This window comes from Cupressus sempervirens, chromosome 4 (assembly GCF_028749045.1).
Source record: "Cupressus sempervirens isolate cs-2001-9-10 chromosome 4, ASM2874904v1, whole genome shotgun sequence".
Taxonomy (NCBI): domain Eukaryota; kingdom Viridiplantae; phylum Streptophyta; class Pinopsida; order Cupressales; family Cupressaceae; genus Cupressus; species Cupressus sempervirens.
In genome coordinates, this window is record NC_143121.1 from 882,965,362 (window position 1) to 882,988,701 (window position 23,340).

Below are 23,340 nucleotides of genomic sequence, written 5' to 3' on the forward strand. Positions count from 1 at the left end.
CCACAGTCATCTCCTTTCATCCTTGCCAACATCCTCCCTGCCTATGTTAGTGCTGCAATAGGAGCTTTGAAATAGAAATCAGCATCTCGTCGTTTCCTTTCCCTTTCTCACGCACTGTGGCCTTGAGTTCGCTCACTTACACTTTTCTTTGCCACGACTTTCATACACTTGGATCCTCCAACTCTACTTTCCACCAATACTTTTTGATACCCAAGTTTTTTTTTGGTTATGATATACATCATGCTATGATGAAAAGGTGAAATTGATCGACAATTACCATTGCTTCAATGGTAGTCATTCGCTCTACATGATTTTCCATCATTGGATTCAAATGTTAGCTTCTCACTCTCATATAGGGAATGCCTCCGGCATAAATATTTTTTTAAATTGTGGATATACAAAGTATATATAATATTTCTTAAGAATATAAATACTTAACTTAATACAAGTTAAGAAATAGATACAAGAATAAAAACTATAATACTTATACAAATTATTTATTCAAATACTATTTCAACTCAAAGATAATCATATTTTAAAACTATTAGCTAGCTATTCCATTTTTAAAACAAGAATTGACATGTTTGATTTTCATATAATTTTTAAGTGGCATTTTCAAGTAAATATAAACTTATAAGATATTTAATAAAATTTAATTATTATTATTATTTTAAATCAATTCTATTGACTTATATTTTACAAAAATGATTTTATAAATACATGAATAATTTACTTAAAATTAATTAATAACATTTAAGTTTGATGAATGCACTGAAACCTCGATACACATAGGTCTAATAGGCGGGCCAAAGAGAAATGCAAGAAAGTCCTTACAGCCAGCAGTTCCACCGAGTCGAAAGCTTTTGAAGATATTATTGAATCCACTGACTAGTCCAATCAACATTCGTTTAATTTGAAATAGGATTTGACACCCTCAGTGATTATAGAGGTTGCTTCTAGGCACATCACTACCCCTCCCCTCTCCCCTACTCTCGGGCCTAGTGACAACCCTCCCCAAACCCGTGGACCTAGTCCCACTCCCACTCCTAACCCCCTTGTACGTTGGTGCTGAGGAGGAGAGAAGACACTAGTTAGCAAGGCAAGGCATCATTGCGACCTATCCTTGCATGTATGTTAAGTGGCAAAGTATATATGATGCACGTAAAGAGTTTTTGAATGCCAGTTGGAAATCATAAAATTTTCTTCAATTTTTTTGATTGTTTAAAGAAAATTCTACTGGCAAAAATAGTTTGAACCAATTAGAAAATAGAAATAACACAGTAAAAAATAAACTTTTACAAATGAAATGAGAAAGGCCATAGTTTTAAAAAATTTATACAGATTTCAAAAACAGATTAATAGGAAGGAAGAGATATGAAAACTATAGTCTCTTGCCTTACAGGAAGGGACTAACAAATAGAGAAAGGTAAATTGAGCTAAAGAGATATGAAAAGAAAAAGATAGAGCAATGTAATTAGATCTAGAAGAATAGAGTGACATAGAAAGAGGTAAATATAGTGATAAAGATAGATGAAATTATTCACTAAGGAGATTAATGCTATTGTTCTCTTCTCTATTTACCCTTTGCTCCCTATTGTATAGGGAAATGGAATTGCTATTTAATAAGATACATAGAAAAATGTACCTATTCTCTTGTTAATTTGAAAGTTCTCCGATCTTTCACTTTGTAATAAGCGTACAATAATTTCCCTTTCAGAAAGCAAAGACAAGGACTAATCACAGTCAATGCTTGACGGGTCATTCACGTTGTCCCTGCTCACTTGACTCTGCGCAAAGTGCCGACTACGAAGCTGGCTGCAACTATTTTCTTGTCATCGATTGATTTCCTTACGAAAAGACTAGCATTATTTTAATCAACGCTTATCGGATCACTGACTATCTCACTTGTTATTGGCCTCTCCTCCCATTTAACACCATCGTCGAAGACAGGTAAGATCAATCCAGAACATATACGACAAGAACATATACAACCAAAACGATCAAAATAAAAACAAATACCACTAGCAATCGTACTTTGGTGTGCAATAGGTATGCCGAATAAGTGTGGATGGTCAATTCAATGGGAGTAAATTGTTTGGTAAGTATGGACCATCAATTCAATAGAAAGAAATTGGTTGGTAGAATTATGTAAAGATGTGTTTGACAATTATTTTTTATTCCCATCTTTATAGAGCTTTAATGTTCCAAGAACAAACAAATTTGTAATGTTAAGGAAAATTCACCATAGGTATTGCATTGAATGAAAATATAGGATCAACTTATTGAATATTGAATAATAGATTTTTACATGAGTTTCAAAACTATAAATTTGTGGCCATACAATTAAGAACCCAAAAAAATTAATTGTTGCAATCAGTTTCAAACTTGACAAAGAATTTAGTTGGAAATAGAAATGAATTTTTTTTCTCCAGCCGCTTTTGAACAATGCATGTGAAATATGATTTGTTGTGAAATGAGGAAAACTCATTTAATGAAAATGAAATTATAAGTGGGAAGTAACAATAACTGGTTTGATGGGCTCCAAGCACCTGACATTTCAAAATAAATGTGTATTAAGACAATTTCAATTGTGTATTGAATATTAATGAACCAAATATGAGAAATAATTTCACACACCATATTGGTGTTGCAATTGGTTGTTACCTAGTAAGATAACCTCACCTTTGCCATTACTTTAAAGTATCAATCATGATAGTCAATGTTCTATCCCATGCTTAGTAAAATCAAGATAGTGGATTCTATATCTTATACTCTACTATGAAAAATATTGAATGACTAACAATAGGCATTAGGGATGCAATAGTCATTTTTCGCTTGTGTGAGAAGATGAGAAAGTTTATGGAATTCAAAAAAATTATACAGTTTTTAGAAATCATTTAACAGATGTAAGAAAGTGCCCACTTATTTAAAACTTGTTGACATTCTCCTAAGAGGATTCATGAATTTTAGCAAAATTGAAAGCACATGACCATTTTCTTCTAAGCCCAAATCTCCCATGAAAGGACAATCGTTGAGACATAGTGACTAACACTGAGGTGATTTGAAACATAGATCAATTATCACCTTTTGACAATTATCAATGCATTAAAAAAGATAAGTTAATGCTTTATAGAAGCACGTACACAATATTAAAAACCTCAATTACTCTAGCCTATTGCACGTATATCTCTAAATTTGCAAACTTCTACTGCTATCTAGATCCCCCATCTCCATATTTCTAGCATAACATTACCTTGGTGGTAAAGTAATTAAATAACAAATAATGAAATTAGATCTATATTATCATCCATTAATAACAAGATTGGTTTTATGTTTCCAATTAGAGATGGAGAAGGAAAACAATGTTTTGAGCTTGTTAGTTTGGGCAACACTTTTTCTAACTATAAGGTTAAAACTTATTATAGGGTTAATATAGAGATTATTTTTGTATCCCCAAATCATAAGGTTAATATTTATTACTAAATGGCACATTTTCTATTAGGTGAATTCACTAAATTTTGTATTAGCAGTGAACAAAAACCTACTTATGTCTTTTTGATGGATTAACACTTATTGATGGGATCCATCAAGATACAACATTCACATTGTCACAAATTGCTTGGGGGTTCATGTAAAAATTACAAACATGTGTATTTTTGGGTTTTCCTTCTCGTGGACCATTAAGACAGATGGCCATAAAGACCATGGAGCAAACTAACTTTCTATGTCAATAAAATATATAATTGTTGAAATTCCTTATTTCTCATTGTGTTCATTGTAACCTCATCTCTCTCCCTTCCTTCTCTCTCACTACCTCATCTCTCCCCTCCCCCTTCTCACTTTTTCCCATCTCACTCCCCCTCTCAAGTCATTTGTTCACCCTAATTATGATCTATCTCTACCTCTTATCTCTCATCCTATACCCCTTTCCCCTTCTCTCATGTTGTCTCTCCCCCTTAAATACCCTATTTCACACTCTCCTCTCCCTCTTTTCACCATATCATCCCCTAATTTAACTTATATCTCTACCTTGTGTCTGTCACCCTCTCCCCCTTCTCACACTCTCACTCTCAAATTTGTCTTCCCTTAAATATGTTCTTTAACTCTCTCCACTTCCTTTTTCACCATATCATCCCCTAATTTAACCTTTATCTAAAAGACACCTTGATTACATGCTCATAGTGCTCTAGATATAATAAATTTTCTATGCATGCATCATTTTGCATCATTAATTATTATCTTCAAACCAAAAAATGAATTAATTTTAAATATTTAGAAATTTGATATCCTTGTTATGTTTTAAATATATGTATGCTAGTTTGGATATATTTATACATGTCATCACTTTTTAATTTTCAAAACCATGTTTCTCATATAAAGAAACCAAAATAACTACCCAACATAAACCGTAAGTTGTTAAACTATCATTATTAATTAGCATCAACACTTTGGACAATGAACTCAATAAATACTCTTTGATCTAAAGGGGATGGAAACCTATTTTGGAGCACCAATAAACTATGTACTCAATCTCTTAACTCTTATTATTGATTTACTAGTGCCAATACTTGTATGTATCCTCCTAGTGTCAACATTTTACATTACATTATTATGCAAGAAAGACTAACCAATTCTATACATCAAGTTTCATATGTTACTAACTTGTACAACTTGAGGATCAATTATAGATCTTCTTGATACTACCTGACATAATCATGCAAAATTTTCCAATCAACGTGTGTTTGACCATCTTTACCACATGTAGTAGGAAAAAATTTCTTCAAATATTTTTCAATAATAATTATTGTTGTCTTCATTTTCTCTTGTACCGACAACCTTGAAATGCATCCTTAATGGATGACTAACTTCCTAACTACATTCTAGTTTACTCTTATTTCCATCTACGTGTCTAACATAAGAAATAATTATCAATTATATAAATCTACTCATTGATTGCCATGAATACCTATGTCATCTTATCACCTAAAGAATGTTTTAAAAAAATCTCAAAAAACTATGAAACAAAATAAGAAATAAGTTTCTAATAAAAACTATCTAAATTTAGATTAGAAATCATCTTTTATTTTGCTTGTGCTCCCCTTACCCATAATAATGGTTCAAGAAATGTCAACTAAAATTTAGGTTAACAAAAAAAAACATGGAAAGTTATTGATATAGATTTTTTAAATTTTAGTCACTTATCTTATGCATCCACAAATTTGTAACATAGTTGCCACAACATTAAAACTAATGTCTAGCAACCAGTTGTAAATTAAGAAAAGATTCAACAATTATGAATGTAATCTAAAATCCATTTGACAAAATGATTAGTACATGAGGCGGTGGAGAATAGTCCATGATGTTGCATAATGTCATAAATGCCTAAATGCCCAGTTTCATCCCTGAACCAAGAAAGAAAAGTCTATAACACTAAGTTTGAATGCCCCTTGCTCCAAATTATAACCACAGTTTGAACTATTCAGAAAGATGTCACTATTATTAATTAATATATTTTCCTTTCCCTTCATCTTTATCTTCATATTCCTCTTCATATTCTAAAGCTAAGGATCACATTCACAGTTGTATTCCATTAGCAATGGGGAAGCCAGGGGTGATAATATTGAGCTCAAAGTAGTTATCATTTCCATCTACAACCATGTTCAATGTGTGTTAGCTACAGGCATGAGTACGCTGAGTGAAGAAGGTGAACTGTGTATGTTGAGAAGTTGCGGGGACTATAGAGGCACTGATCCACCAAAGAAGCCTAGCTGCCCCCCACACGCTATTCCTTCATCCATGATGGACCATGTTATGGTGGAGAATGTAGGATTTGGTAACCATTGACCCCACCTTCATCCTCCATCAAATCCACCTCCTTCCTGAAACTCTATAGATATTTATAAAACATCATACATCTCTCTTTGATAAAATATTTTCTTGTTGCGGCTAACAAAACATGTGGTAACTCCAAACTAGGTTAGATGGGCTAACAAAATGAATGGTCTTTGCTAGAATCAAAGGTTAGAGCTGTATTTCAAAAGACTCTAATGCCTCTAGTCTTTTCTCAACCCTGGTCAATTCCTCACCGCAGACGAAGGGGTGAATGGAAATCATTGCCTTCACCACCAACTACCTCATGTCCATGTCAGCAACTTGTAGTGCCACATGGTAAGCAATGTTTCTTAGCTGTTGGCGTGGTATGTTGGCACTAGGAATCTTTAACAAAGGAAGCCTGATAGATTCACTTACATAATTCTCAGTAAACATCAAATCTGATGGTAAAAGGAGAATTAATTGTAGAGAAGGATTACTTCCACCCATCCTTCTCTCTGGTTAAAAAGCATAATAACTATGGGAGAAAAAAAATGCCCAATCAAAATCGATAAAATATAAGTGTATGGGATCATTTGGATGGTAGTTTTTCTCCTATCTAGAAGTATGTGTCATTAGATAAAAATATGAGCTTTTGTATTAGTTCTAATTACTATAGTTAGATGTTTATAGATCCTACTAGTAGGTGTAAATCCAAAATATTTTGTATTAGTTGTAGTTGATGTAGTAGATATTTCTTATTGAATTACATACTATTTAGTAGGGTGGTAGTGAGTACTCTAACTATTACTTTCGTTGAGCTCAAAGATAAGTTCAAGCGAGTGAATGGGTGCAAGTATGTTTTTCTATTCCAACCAAGAAAATTGAGTTCCAAGGAAACAGTCTCATTCCTTCCTAAGACGCCTTAATGTCATGGCTCCATCACTCATCCTCTTGGTGCCTTGTGGAATTGTCGCCCAGATCAGAAGACATGTCGTACCTATCATGTCGAAGATCAAGAACTTACCATCAGAGCCTTGGAATTCGATGTGCGTACAAAAATTCATGACATCTGAGTGTGTTGATAAGAGTGAAAAGGTGATGAGAGATCTACGTTCCAAATCACCTCAATGGTAGTAATTGTCTCTTCGGGAATGCCCACCGTCAGATGTAAATTTTAGCTCCTCAAATAGTAGAAATCACCGAATTATTTTTAGGAAAATGTTTTATTTTGATTTCAAGGTCAAATTTTAGGTAGGGGAGAGGAACCTGTCATGTGGGCTAACTTCGTCACTTCATCAATATGTAGCCATTACATGAGATATCATAAGACCTTCATGTTTTTAAAAAATATAAAATGGACATTGAACTACCTACAACTAAGGTTTGAAGTTGTGGCTCATCACACAACTCGTTAAAATAGTGCACCTAGGGAGGTGTCCAAAAATAACTTTTATATATAACACAAAAGGACAAATACTTCAACAGCAAAAATTATTTGTTGAACATTATAAAAATAACACATTGTTATATAAAATACAACCTATAACCAACACAAAGGGACCATTAGTTGAACACTAAAAGTTTTTGACAATCTCACACATTTTATAAGAAAATACAAGGAATTTATTAGTATTCACCTTTAACATTTGTGATAAGACGTATTATTGATATGATTTACTCTATGCATATACACTGCTACCCCAATAGTTGTACACATAAGAGTAGTATTTGTACACTAAGATATCAATGTTTATTTAATTGAGCATATTATATTTTTTGAGTGACACACATATATGAAATAGCTATGATATTTTATATGAGACAAAAAAATATTTATTTCACTCATTAATAAATTCATTTTTTTTTTTTTCTATAACATTTATAAATTTTCATGTGTTCAAGTATTAGTATATGTTTTATCAACGTTTGGATTTTTTTATATTTAAAAATAAATCAATTAATCACAATATATAGTAAAAATGTGTTGGAAGATTGGACTCTATGTTCACGATAGGGTGATTGACTATTGGACCCTGCTCAACTATTGGGTCCTCTCCCCTATGGATCTCTGAATCTTTAGTTTTTATGTCCCTCAAAAAATGAAACCACAAATAAATTGAACTTAGGGAAAAGCCAAAGTGCAGAGAGGTCCTGAAATCTTCCCCTAAATCGAGTTGCTTCATCTAGGTCTAGGCACATATGAGTTGGTTCATCCAAGTATAGGTACATTATATTATATAGGGGATTGTAGCTAAGCATTCTAAGGCTTCTTGAAGTTTCAAATTTTCCTTAATTTTTGTTTGAGAATAATAATTTTTCCACTTACTATTTTTCACGATAACTGATAAATTTCTAAATAAATATTATATTTATATTTTAATAAATATAGAACATTTTAGAACTTCTAAAAAAATTAAGACCTTCGAATATTGTTTAATTTTATTGGCTAGTGAAAAGCTCTTGTTAGCTTTTTAGGGGAGGGAGGAACTAATAATATAAAGTCATTTTAATAATTACTTATATTGGAACTTAACATTATTAATCCCAGGGAACTAATGCTTTCATTAGACCCCCCTCTAATTAATTGAGATGACAAGTATAATTTCTATTATGAAGTTCTAATGCAAATATTTTAAAAATCAAATTCTAAGAAATAATTCCTTTTATTTCATGGATGGGCTATCCTCCCTACAAATTGCACCATTGACTAAATTTCAAAAAAATGAAAACATAGTGACTTTTTTTGAAATTTTCAACATTTGATCTTCATGATCTATATATATTTTGTGATCTATAATGCATCCTATTACAACATTAAAAAAAATTATATTTGGTATAAAAAAAAATTGATGGTTGAAGACTGTGCAATGGTCTTTCATTGCCTCATAGATGCATTGATAGGCACACTACACATTCAATCACATCAGAAGGTTTGTAATTTTTAAAAATATTTTTAAAATGCAAATATTTTTAAAATCAAATTGTAAGAAATAATTCCTTTTATTTCATGGATGGGCTATCCTCCCTACAAATTGCACCATTGACTAAATTTCAAAAAAATGAAAAACATAGTGATTTTTTTTGAAATTTTCAACATTTGATCTTCATAATCTATATATATTTTGTGATCTACAATGCATCCTATTACAACATTAAAAAAATTTATATTTGGTATAAAAAAAATCGATGGTTGAAGACTATGCAATGGTCTTTCATTGCCTCATAGAGGCATTGATAGGCACACTACACATTCAATCACATCAGAAGGTTTGTAATTTTTAGGGCTTTCTTTATGTTGTCATTTTCTGTTCAATACTATGTCTATTTTTGCAATATTTTCCTCTACTTTTGGATAAAAAATTTAACACTGTAAATCATCAATGTGTGTAGTTCTTAAAATGGTTTCAATGTGATTTACCTAGTGTATTCTCCATAGTTGCTTTGTCTTGAATGGTCATAGCATTCAAACCCTAACCTTTCATCACCTTATCTTTCTATCAATCTATTGTACCAATTATATATATTTCCCTCTTACAGTAGGGGAGACGACCTAGTATTTGAATGTGTTCTAATAGTTGTGAATGGAGTTGTTCACTTAATACCTACATTTATTAACATAATGTCCAATTTTTTTGACAACATTGTACCAATACTTGTGACTTTAAAGTTGTTACTACAATGCTAAATACCCAAAATTAAATAAAATGTACCCTTAATTATAAAAATTAACCAATAATGTGATGCCACATCAGCAGTTCAACTATGGGTACCCCTTATGCACGATCATTGGTCTCACTTTTTTTTTGGGGCTGTTTTGGACAACTTGGCAAAAAGCATGCTGATGTGGCATCATAATAGGTGATGTGGACTTGAAACCTTAGTTATAAGTAGATGACTTGCCAAGTACGCTGCTATGAAAAATTGGGAGTGATTTGAAACTTTTATGTAGGGTTTTGATAAGCACAAAGTTAGGGTGTTCAAGTATCGGGTCCTCTCCCCTATGTCTCCTTATGTATCTCCTTAGATCTATTTCTACTTTTACCTTTCAATATATCTCTCTATCTATCATTTTACTTCCATCCTATCACTCTATATTCATCTCTATCTATATATGCCTCTCCCCCCTCCACAACTAGACAAATGTTTCTCTCTCTGTCCATCCATCTCTCTCCATCACCCCTTTCCTATACCTTTAAATCTTTACATCTCTATGTTTATTCTGCCATGTCTCCCTTTATCTCTATCTATAGTTTATTATCTCTCCATCTCTCTCTCTCTCTATCCCTATATATATCCCCCATTGAGAAGACCATATATCTTTTTCCCTCAATCTCTTGCCCATAAGTTTCCTTATTTATCTCTTTCTCCCTCCCTCACTCCATCTATCTCCTCTATTTTTCTCTCCCATTCTTTATCTCTCCTCATCTTCACATCTATTTGTACATATCTACATATTTATGTTTGATGTCTCTGTATATAGGGGTATAGAGATATGCAAAGATGAGAGGGAGATGGACAAACGTAGAGAGGAATATGTACCTTTATATTTCTATCCCTTCCTCTATCAAATCTAATTCAAAAAATATTAATTGACAATTTTGACTTACTTTCCAATTTGGATAGATCTTCACTTATTTCATCTTAGCATTGAGTGTAATCTAGATGATCGAAAATAGTGGCCTTTATTCTTGGCAAGGCATATACATAAGTTTTGAGCTTGTAGTAAGAGAGGATTATTACTCTTTAAAGGTAACAAACCTGCTATTATGGCTTTGAGAATAGCCTTTTACTTAAGATCTTGTATGTCTTCAATAGTTTGTAAAAGCACATTCAAGCATCAAACTATGGGGTCTGTAAAATCAAAGAAAAACATATTTTTGAAATAACATTAAATACCACATCTCAAAGAATTAAAAACATGTAAAAAGTGTTCCTTCTCCTTGTGTTCTAGCAAAAAATTTAGAGTTTTTCCTTTATTCTTTGCAACTCCTCATCAAACCTCCAATTCATTTTTGGGGTGATGGGAGAAAATTGTTGATTTGAAAAATAGGGAAATTAGAGCACCCAAAATAGAGATTTAAACAAATAAAAAATAAACACAAACACAAATCCTTTATTCTTCCACTACTAATTACATTGTAAAATGCATCTAAAACATTAGATTGATCAATTTTATAAGATTACAACATTAAAATCATTCATATGCAATTGAAAATATTTACATCTTAATTAGGTTCCCCTAAAATGAGAGCTCTTGATCTTTTGTTCACCCTTTGCAGGGTAACAAGACATAAATGCTTTCAAACTTATGTCTAATCCATTGAAAATAATACACATTGGTAAAAATGATTTAATCTTTTCCACTTAAGTCCCTACTATGCATAGTGTGAAATATTTAAGTAACATAATTTTGACCAACAAACATCCCTCATTTTCCCACACACCTACAATTTCACTTGAAATATCAATTCTAGCAAAATGTTTCCTCCATGATTTACCCTAATTTTCTCAATATAATATCTTTTAATAAAATAAAATGACTTTTGCTAACATGTAATTTTATGTTTTACAAAATCTATCTATTTATAAGTCCAATTTTGCATGGACAATAATATATCTAACATTTTTTCTCAATATCTAATTTATTATATATAAATAAATTAACATTTTAAATGATTTATTGTTAATATTTGTTAATACAAATTTTTTGATATTGCTATCAAGATTTAACTATATAATTTTTTAGTCAAACTTGTTGACCTATGTTTCATGAGTTGTGGTTCACACAAACTCGTCTCTCATGAAAACAAACCCATATCTCATGAAAATGAATGAAACACTTAGCACTCATTGGATTTAGGTGATGCTCATGCAGGTCAAGCATTGGAACTTCTGGGGAGGTCACCCATCTGGTACTACTCTAGCTTAAGTCCGCTTAAAAATGAAGTTTCCTCCATGGCTGAACCCACTTGCTTGAAACCTCATTTGCAAAACCTTTACTGAGTGTTGTGCCTTATTAACCATTCATTAGAAAGCACCCTAAGCTCATCAATTAACAAGTAGGAGATATTTTGAGAGCAAGTCAAATTGTGATATTGCTATTAAAATTTAACTATGTAGTTTTTTAGTGAAACTCATCAACCCATGTTTTATGAGTGGTTAAATCCTTCTAACAATATTACAATTTGACTTCTTGTGAAAGATATCCACTACTTAAAGAACATCTGTCTATGTTAAACAAAAAAAACCAATTTATTTAAAAACTAATTTATATATTCAACTAGACATATACAAAATGTAAATAGATGTTCTTAATACGTATGAGATATTTAACTTCTAGCTTGCAATATTATATTCTCTTCTAACCCTAAATAAAGGTTTCAAGAATGATGAAGAATGCTTATATCCATCTCGACACATACAAAATGGAAGATAAGGCATGATTTCTAATGATATCTTGCCAAATGTGAATGCCTCTACTAAGAACTATTTATAAATTGTTGGGGCACGATTTCTTTTTGCTAGTGTCCACATTCAAAGTAAACATTAAAGGGTTCCTTAGTATACCCTTTCACCATAGCTTTTGTGAGAATCACAATACAAAACTTTCATCGGTCTCCAGTCAAAGCTACTTCAGTAGGGTTCCTCCATTCTGTGCATATCCAATCGTAATGCTTATTAACTCTAACCTTCCTATGCCCACATTTAGAGAACGTGATGAAACTCTCGTTGTTGGTTTGTGTTTGATCTTCATGCATTATAGAATTACCAAGTTCATTACCTTACAACCATGTATGTTGGATAGTGTATATATTTTAATATATATTATCTTTGTAAGATTAAAGTAATAGGTAATGGGTGGAAGTTTAGATTAATTATTATTTGTTGAAATAAATTATTATATGTTAAGTTCAAGTAGAGTTGAACCCAAGACTTCTTAGATAAGACACAAGTTGTGGTTGTGTTGTAGGCTCTTGACTAATAAAATATTTTATATTTAAAGTAGACTAGTAGATTAAAAAAAAATTACAACAAATCTTAATTCATTATAAAGTAAAAGAAGGATAAAATTTAAGATAAGAGGATGATGCTCAAGAAGAGGAAGTTTGCAACTCTCATGGGAGTGCAAATAGGTTCATCACATAACTATCTCACTTCTTGCTTCACATCTCCCATTTGGCAATAGGAATACAAGTGGAATAGGTATATGAATATTCTTAATTATGAGATAGCACTTCAATAACTAATATATTATGCCTAAAGTGCTTATTATGTAGCTATTCTTCTTGGAAAAATGATAAAAACTGTGATATTGCTATCAGGATTTAACTGTGTAGTTTTTGAGTCAAACTCATTGACCAATGCTTCATGAGTAATGATTCGCACAAAAAATCTTTGATGAGAATGACTAGAATACTTAGCACTCATTCGATGTAGGTGTTGTTCACATATTTGAAGCACTGAGACTTCCCAAAAGGTCACTCATCCCACTACTAGTCCAGCTTAAGCACACTTAATTAAGGAGTTTCCTCCATGGTTAAGCCCACTTTGTACAACTTTACTGATAAAAAACAAATACCCACTCCATACAACACTTGGTGAGGGTTTTGTAAATATAGTTGTTCCCATGAGAGATGGAATCAAGTGAATCAATACTCATGAAACATGGGTCAATGAGTTTGACTCAAAAACTACAATCTTAAATCCTACTAGTAATATCACAATTTTACTTGCAGTGGAAAATATTTCCCGCTTATCGATAAAAATAGTCCACAAAATAAGTTTTTAACTCAATTGATATGATAATATAAGAAAATTAATTTATCATCTATTTTTCTATAATATTTCTCTTTATAATTTTTTAATAAAATTTTAAATATTGTATCATATTTTTTATTTATTTATAATCTAATAAACACATTTATAAGTTTATTTATTTACAATTCAAATATTTGATTAGTTCACTCTCAACTATTTGAAGCTCATTGTATTACCTAAAACATTTAGAAATGGTCACTTTATACTTTCATATTTACAGCTTCCAGAAGATTCTACAGTCACCTACGATGGAGAAAATAGAGAAAATCTGGAGACTTCTTTTCTATCAGTTCAAGAGTTTTCTGGAAGGCATAATAAATGTTCAACTACCACCGCTGTACACAAACATTATTCTAACAAAGGGTAACTGGTTTGTCTAAAGACTGTAGCATGCATTTGTTATGTAGTAATACCAGTTGTTATGTATTTTCATTTTTGTTTGAGATTTAGGCGGTGATATAGTCGCTACGCCTACATATATTATAGTGCTTACTAGTTGTTAGAGCAATTTGAATTTAGTGCCCACCTATTTTTGGCACATTGTGTTTCTCTCTCTCTCTCTCTCTCTATATATATATATATATATATATATATACACACACACACACATATGTATATATACATATACATATATATATACATATACATATATATATACATACATACATATATATATATACATACATATATATATATATACATACATATATATATATATATACATACATACATACATACATACATACATACATACATATATATATATATATATATATATATATATATATATATGTACATGTATATGTATATGTACATATCTATATGTACATATGTATATGTATATATATGTACATATACATATACATATGTACATATACATATATATATATATGTAGATATGTATATATACATATGTATATGTATATATACATATGTATATGTACATATATATGTGTATATATACATATATATATATATATATATATATACATATATATATATATATATATATACATATATATATATATATATGTATATCGACATATATATATATATATATATATATATATATATATATATATATATATATATATATATATATATATATATATATATATATATATATATACATACGTATGTATGTATGTACATATATGCACCTTTCTATATTGCAAACTACATATCTCTACTGTGATATCTTCCCTCTCTTTTATAGATCTCTCCATTAATTCTTCCACATCCTTCTCCATCTCTTCCACATTATTCATTTTTCTCTCTGATCTCTATCTACTCCACTCTCCTCCCTATCTCTATCTCTCCATCTCCTCTATTTGTATTTCCATCTCTATCTATCTCTTGCTCACCCACCTCCTCCTTGCCCTCACTCTTTGCCCGCCTATTAGACCTATGTGTATCGAGGTTTCAGTGCATTCATCAAACTTATATGTTATTAATTAATTTTAAGTAAATTATTCATGTATTTATAAAATCATTTTTGTAAAATATAAGTCAATAGAATTGATTAGAAATAATAGTAATAATTAAATTTTATTAAATATCTTATAAGTTTATATTTACTTGAAAATGCCACTTAAAAATTATATGAAAATCAAACATGTCAATTCTTGCTTTAAAAATAGAATAACCAGCTAATAGTTTTAAAATATGATTATCTTTGAGTTGAAATAGTATTTGAATAAATAATTTGTATAAGTATTATAGTTTTTATTCTTGTATCTATGGCTTAATTTGTATTAAGTGAAGTATTTATATTCTTAAGAAATATTATATATACTTTGTATATCCACAATTTAAAAAAAAATTATTATAACTGCTGAAAAGACAAGGGCTAACATGACAGTTTGAATGGACCACACGACACGTGCTCGCATGAGGATGGTATGGGATATACATCCCATACGTTTTAGGTTAGGAGATAGACGTTGCCGCAAAAGGGACCCCAGAGACCTGACCGATTAAATACAAAACCGCACTTCGATAGTGGATAGCAGCTGCACAGTCAAAGACAGCCTGGACCGGAATAGGTCAACAGTAACCTGAATTATCGATGTCGCTTTCATCAATAAGTGGAGGTCCTTTTCATTACGAATTGAACAGTCTTCAATCAAATCAAATCAAACTTTTCCAAACTTTTCCCTATTACAAACATAATAAGTCTACAACCGACATTTTCCACTTGGACGATTGCAAATGATCCATTGCAACCGTTCACGTCAGTGTATAGAGCTGTGTCCTATCAAATCATAGAAAACGAAGAGGTCAGTAAAGGCCGAAATGGACCAGAGCTGTTCAAGGTTTGGACGACCAAACGAGGCCAAAGTGGACTGACAAACTCAATTGGTTTTCACCGTATGAAGTGATTTTGTTCAGCTTTGTCTTTAAAATATGTACCTGCATGTGATAAATTTTTTAAAATGATATTTCCCTGAGTTTTTTCCGCTGGAATACAGCTGTGATTTGTACATAAAGCATTTGCGCTGGTACTGGAGTGTGAAATGTTTTGCGTTGGCTCTGCTTTCTCGGCCAGTTCGTTCGACTGATTGGATGACCATGCCGCCCCTCCATCAAACATCAACATGCGTCCATAAACACACACTTTCTTCTTCAGTATTTTTATCTGACAACATTTAATTTGCACGCAAGTTTGACATCTGATTAAATGTATTGAAGTATATCCAATCTGTACTTAGTCTGACGGCAGAGACATTTTTAGATATTTAATATATCCAATCTCTATTCTTTTTAGATATTGTATTTTTAATATTTTTAAAATAGAGTTATTTAATATTTTAACATCATTGTATTTTTTATTTTTCTAAAATAGAATTATTTAATATTTTGCTTAATAATATCATATATTTTTAATAACAACGTTAATAATGAATAATAATGATGCTAAAAAAACTCACATAATCTAATCTAGAAACATTGCTCTCATTCTAAATAGATTGTGGAAATCTACTAATGTTAATGAATAATAATTCACATGAACTATTTCTAAATTCTTATCTTATCAAATATTTAATATTTATATCACATTAATAAATAATAGTTTAAGAATATAAATAGTAGCTTAAAAGGATTCTAAATTAATTAATTAAAATTAGTACTCATACACAAGTATGAAATTATTTAAATACATCTATCAATAAATAATAGTTTAAGAATTGTTTAATGAATGTAAAAAATTAGTTCAAAAATATTAGGTTTTATGTTTTCTGATATTAGTTTTAAAATGATTTCAAATAAATCAATAATTTTAGTTCATATAATTTTTAACACTATATAATATTTTATAATATTTTTAAAATATTTTTAAAAAATAAAAAAATTATATATTAGAGATAATCATATACTTTGTTACTAAATATTAATAATTTTTTAAATTAATCTTATTATTAAAAATATATAATGTTTTTAAATTAAGAAATTATAAAAAAAATTATATGTTAGAAATAGTTCATATAATTTTGTACTTTTAGAATATTATCAATTTAACATTATATGACATTTTATACAATTCTTTATAATTATAAGAATTAGAAATAATAGTACATATAATTTTTTATTAGAAACATATTATCTAATATTTTTTATAAGTATATTTTTTTTACAGTCATTACATAAAAAGAGAATATTATCTTTTTTTTTCTTAATTTAAAAACATTATATATTTCTAAATCTTTTTAATCTAAACTATGTATATTCACTAAGAAATAAATATATAAATTTTTTTTTTAATCTATTATAAATAATTTGATTAATATATTATTTTTAAAAATAATAAGATAAAATTAATCTTATTAAATAATTTAAATAATAATTTTAGTTTTAATATTACATTTTTTTAAATTTTTTTTTTATAAATAATAGTTCTTATATATATTCTTAAAATAAACATTATATGTGAACTATTTCTAATACTATTCTTATAATTTTTAAAGAATAATAAGATTAATTTAATGAAATAATATTTTTTACATAATATAAATCATAAGACTAATTCTACTATATCTTTATTTTATTATTTTAATATAATTATTTTATATATAATAATTCTTATTAGAACTATTTTTAATTGTTCTATTTTATAATATTAAATGAAAAAATATGAACTATTTCTAATATACAATGTTGTTATAATTCATTTATTTTAATAAATATAATATTATTAATTTTATTCTTATTATACTATTTAATTTTTTAAAATTTTTTTTTAGGAAAACTGTATATACTTTATCGTAATTATTAATCCTTAATCTTATTATTATTATTAAGGATATATAGCAATTGCTAAAAATAAATATTATAAAACTAAGAATTTTTTTTTAATAAAGATAAGCATTTCATAACTTCTTGTGACACTAGATTTCTAAATATCTCTAATATCTCTTTGAAGATTTAGAAAAAGGGAAATCATATTTGGGAGGATCAGATTAAGCAGATTGTATGTACATTATTGATTTAAATCAAATGTCAAAAACATCAAATGTTGTCAGCTAAAATTATGGTAGAACTTTGAAATAAGTATTTATGGAGTATGTTGATGTTATGATGAAGGTCATCTCTAGCCAGTCGAATGAACTGGCTGGGTAGTTGTTGCCAAATAACACCTCTAGTCCTGTATAGTTAAACATTGGGAACCTCTCGAAATCAACCTTGGTCCCTTGGTCCATACTACTTTTAGTGCTTGCCATACATAATCGTAGGTGTTGTGAATCATGTTTCTCAGAGATGGATCAAAGGGAAATGGCTATCCAGGCAGTTCGTTTGACTACCTAGATGCCCCCATTCTCACGGCACCCCACATCGACATGGATACCATCAACACGTCAACTCCACCATTATGTTGTGTCGTCCTCTAAACTTCGTGACATATCCAAATTTTCATACCATTTCTATTATATTTTATATTTGCATTGAACGTATGAAATAAATAAAATCTTTTTTTTTTTTTATTGAAGAAAGCTGAAAGAATTACAATAAATAGCCATAGTTATGAAAATCTAAGACAAAACATGTTGAACCATCATAACTTACACCAGCCACAAGGCTTAGAACAACAGCTTACTAAGACAAATAACCATGCAACATAACCAGCCACAAGGCTTAGAACAGCGGCTCACTGAGACAAATAAAGGAGCAATTAAACTCTGAAACTAAGAAATCGCTGAAGCTGCCTAGAACATTTTATTTCACCTTCCTGTAGCTGCAAAAATTGATATTTAATTTCATCCAACTATCTCTGATATCGTGCTCCATCTTCACGCTTAATCTTCAGCTGCAAACATAGATAAACTAGTTCAAACAACATGTCTGAGTAAAACACTAGAATATCTATTTCTTGATGCAAACAATGATTAGTAAAAAGTGCTCGACATCTACTTTTCCATATATGTAACAAAATGCATTGCCGCATAGAATCTGCAACTATGTTCTTATGAAAACCAATCCCGAAGATTGCCTCCTTCCATTTCAAAATATGATAAAAAAATAGCAGGAAAATGCTGAAATATAACATTCCATTTCTTTCTTACTCTAGGACAGCTCCAAAGGATATGTTTCAAATTTTCAGGTTGATGGCAAAAAGGGCAAGAATTGGCTTTCACGGACAGGAATCTTAATTTGTCACCAACTGGTAATTTCTGATGTAAAACTTTCCACGAAAAAATCTGAGCATTTGCCTCCGCTTTGGATTTCCAAATTTGCGAACTTAAGTTGATCCATGTCTTCTCTGAAAACTTACAATTCCACTTATTGTTAAGACGAGGGTTCAAATTTAAGGCTGGGAGAATTTGAAGGTATATTGTTTTTAGGGGCAAGCTGCAAAACGAAAATTTCTCCAGCCACCACCAATCCTTGAGAACGTTACATTGCAAGGGAGTACACATCTTTATTAGGAGATCTTGGGGCACAAGCGACCTAATAAAAATTATGAATCCTTCAAACCTATTAAGTAAACCATAGCATACCTTGATATCTGTCCAATCTGCCCAGCCAAGAGTATTAAAATCCCAAATATCACTAAAATGTTTAATACCTTTGCTGAAAAGATATCGAGCTTGCTTAGGGAAACATAATGCTAAGGGTTGTCCATGATATTGAACAAGCCTATTCCACCAAATTGAGGAACCAACAAAGCTAAAACCATGTTGTAAGGAGCTTTTTCTCCATTCCAAACAACTACAGACTCGCTGCCAGGCCTGCCAAATGGATTGCAAAGGCGGAGAAACTCTGATACGGAAAAAAGGAGCAAGTAGAATTTTATCCAACCAGCCCACAGAATGCCACCTCTTATTCATATCAACAAAAGCAATTTTATTACGTACCAGGATCTTCCATGGTTCATCACCTGAAACAACTCTAACTATCCATTTGGCAGATAAACAAACCCCCTACATCTTAGGATCTAATATTCCCAATCCACCTCTTTGTTTAGGCTGAATACAATAAAGCCATGAGGCAGCCCTAAAACCTGCCTTGCCATCCCACTTAGCCCACAAGAATTGGCGGATAAGCTTAGTAAGATCATCATAACATTTGTTAGATGGCATCCAGCAAGAAGAATAATACACGTGTGAAGCTAAAAAGATTTGATTAATCACCTGTATTTTCCCCGCTAAGGAAAGATATTTGTTGCCCCAATTAAAGAGTTTGTTCTTCAATTTAGTAAGGAACCAGCTCCACATGTCATGAAGAGTGACCGCCAAACCAAAGGGAATATCGAGGTAACGGGTAATTTGTCCATGTTTAATAATCTTCCATTGATTAGGAAACCAAGGAGGTACAGGATCAGACTAAATCATCAAGAACTCTGTTTTGTGTTGTGCAAGTTGAGAGCCTGACACAAAACAATACAGGTCCAACACCTCCATCACATGTTCAATTTTAGACTCAGAGTTCTGAAGAAACAACAGGCTGTCATCAACAAAATGAGAATTGATTACCACTGAATTATTGGGAATAGATATGCCCTTAATAAGACCCATTTGGTTGTATTTATGCAAAAGATATCCAAGAGCATCCACAGCTAAAACATACAAGAACAGAGACAATGGACATCCTTGCCTTATAGAGCGTTGTAAAGGAAATGGCTCAGACAATGAATTATTGACCCTTAACTGAGCATTAGCATCGCTGAATAACGTCTTAACATGCCTACAAATATTGGGCCCAAACCCCAACAGCTGCAGCATCCTTATAATAAAGGCCCACCGCATTCTGTCATAAGCTTTATCAAAGTCCAACTTAACTAGCAACGCATTTTTTCCTGATTGTCGAGCCCATTCACATGCCTCCCATGCTAACATAAGATTATCCAATATGAATCTGCTATGAAGAAACCCTATTTGTTCAGGTCGAACTATCATTTGGGTCATTGGTTTAATCCTAGATGCCAAAGCTTTTGCAATAATTTTGTAAGCTGTGTTCAGCAATGTGATGGGGCGCCAACCGGATATGAAGTCTATATTTTTCCCTTTAGGCAAAAGCTTAATCAAGCCTCTATTAATCTCTGGACCCAAGGATCCTTCTTTGATAGCTTCAAGGTACACATAATAGAAGTCTTCCTTAATATGCTCCCATAAGGTTTGATAGAACTCAATTGATAATCCATCAATCCCAGGACTCTTGTTACGAGTCATTGAAAAAATAGCATGTTCTAAGTCCTCAATAGAAAGGTTGCGATCAATATAATGACCATAATCTGGGTCCACCTTCCTCGGGATAACATCTTCAAGGATATCTTCTAAAACCAAATGCACATCCCACATATGCTTCTCTTCCCTGAAAAGTTTTTCATAAAAACTCTGAAATACTTTTTGGATGTCTGCTGGATGAGAATGCACTTGACCATCCTCATCGAATATAGGCCCAATAAATTCCTTTTTATGCTTATAATTTAGATATTGAAAGAAGTATTTAGAACCTGTATTGCCTTCTTTAAACCAGTGTAATCTAGCTCTGATTTTGGCTCCTTGCCCTCTATAATAGTCAAGCTTACGAAGTTGAGTTTCAATGGAAGCTATGGAAGATTGTATAACTACATTGCTTGGATCAGAATGCAACAATTTTCGTTGTAGTTCAAGTTTTCCTTGTAGAGATTTCTCTTTCCTTTTTCGCTGCCATGCTAATCTTCTGCCAAATGCACGCAGAAACTCAGCACATTTAGAGATAGCTAAATGCCACCACACTCTATAGGACTCTCCTTCTTTCGGCTTGGGAAAAGATTTCCACAACCCAACCAAAGCATCAACACAGGATGGAATTTTTAGATGGGAGGTGTTAAGTCTAAATGGTAGTTGTGATTCAACCACTTTCAAATTCCCCTTAGTAATGATGGAAACAATACGAAAGTGATCCGAAAGAGTGGTAGAATAATCTACAGTAACCAAGTTACCCATGTGACCTTCAACAAGTTGAAAGTTTGGGGAGATGTAGAATCTATCTAATCTGCTAAGTTTCCGTTTAGCTCCAATCCTACAGTTAGTCCAAGTAAACCAATTTTGATGATGACTGGAATATTTTTTACTAATTGGATCTATGACCCCAACAATGTTGCGACAAAAAAGCCATTTATCAAACTCATCATTGCTGAGTTTTACACAGTTGGACCAACTGCGATCTGAGTCATGTTCAACCATATTAATGGGGCATGACTTATATTCTTTGATTTTAATTTGTGTTACATTATAAATATTTAGTTTTAAAAATATTTTTATTATATTATTATTGTTTACAAAATCATTTAAATGAAAAAGACTTTAAATAAGTAAATTCAAATTCAAATGAGTAAGTAAATATGATGTTATAATTTACATACATATCTATGTATCTCAAAAAAAATTCTTACAGAGTTTGATTATCATGTCAATTCATTTGTATCTAGGGTCAATTGTTTACTTCTTGGGGTTTATGGCTTGACCCTAACATTTTAAAAATAATTAAACAATTTTCTTTCTTTTCACTAAATGTTATGACAATTTTATCTTATATTGTCTAAAATGTCATTTTCTAATAAACACAATACAAGGTTGTTTCAATTTAGAATAATTTTTTTTTAGTAAACTAAGTATAATTTCATAAATAAACTAATGATTAAATGCATCTTTTTCTTATTTTTTATAATATTTTTCCCTTGTTAATTCAAATGTTTAGCTCTTTCAATCCTCATTGGAGTTGAATGTAATTTCTCTACTCTAACATTCCTCCCGAAGTGACAAACTTTTAAAAGTATTATGCAAGAGCATCTCAAAGTCAACAATGTTTTTTAGAAGAAAAAGCTAGAACATTACTAAAATGATTGATAAGATTATCAAAGACTAAATGACACTACTAATTATATGTAGTCAAACCATACTCCTCATTAACCTTTTTTAGAGAGTAGTGAACACTTTTGAACCAAAGCAAAGAATTGGTGAGGTGACAAACATGGGACCTCGCCCCAAAACAACCATTCAACAATTTAACCTAATTAAATTTTGAATCTTCCTAATGAAATAACACTATGACTTAACCACCATATGATATCAATTTCAACCTCTTATTGATAATTTTGATCAATAACAACAATTTTAGTTTTATTTAAAAATAAAATAAATTATATTGATAATTATTAGACAAGATCTATTTTAATTTCAATAATATGAATAATTTTATTGAATTTTATTAATTTTAAAACATAATAAA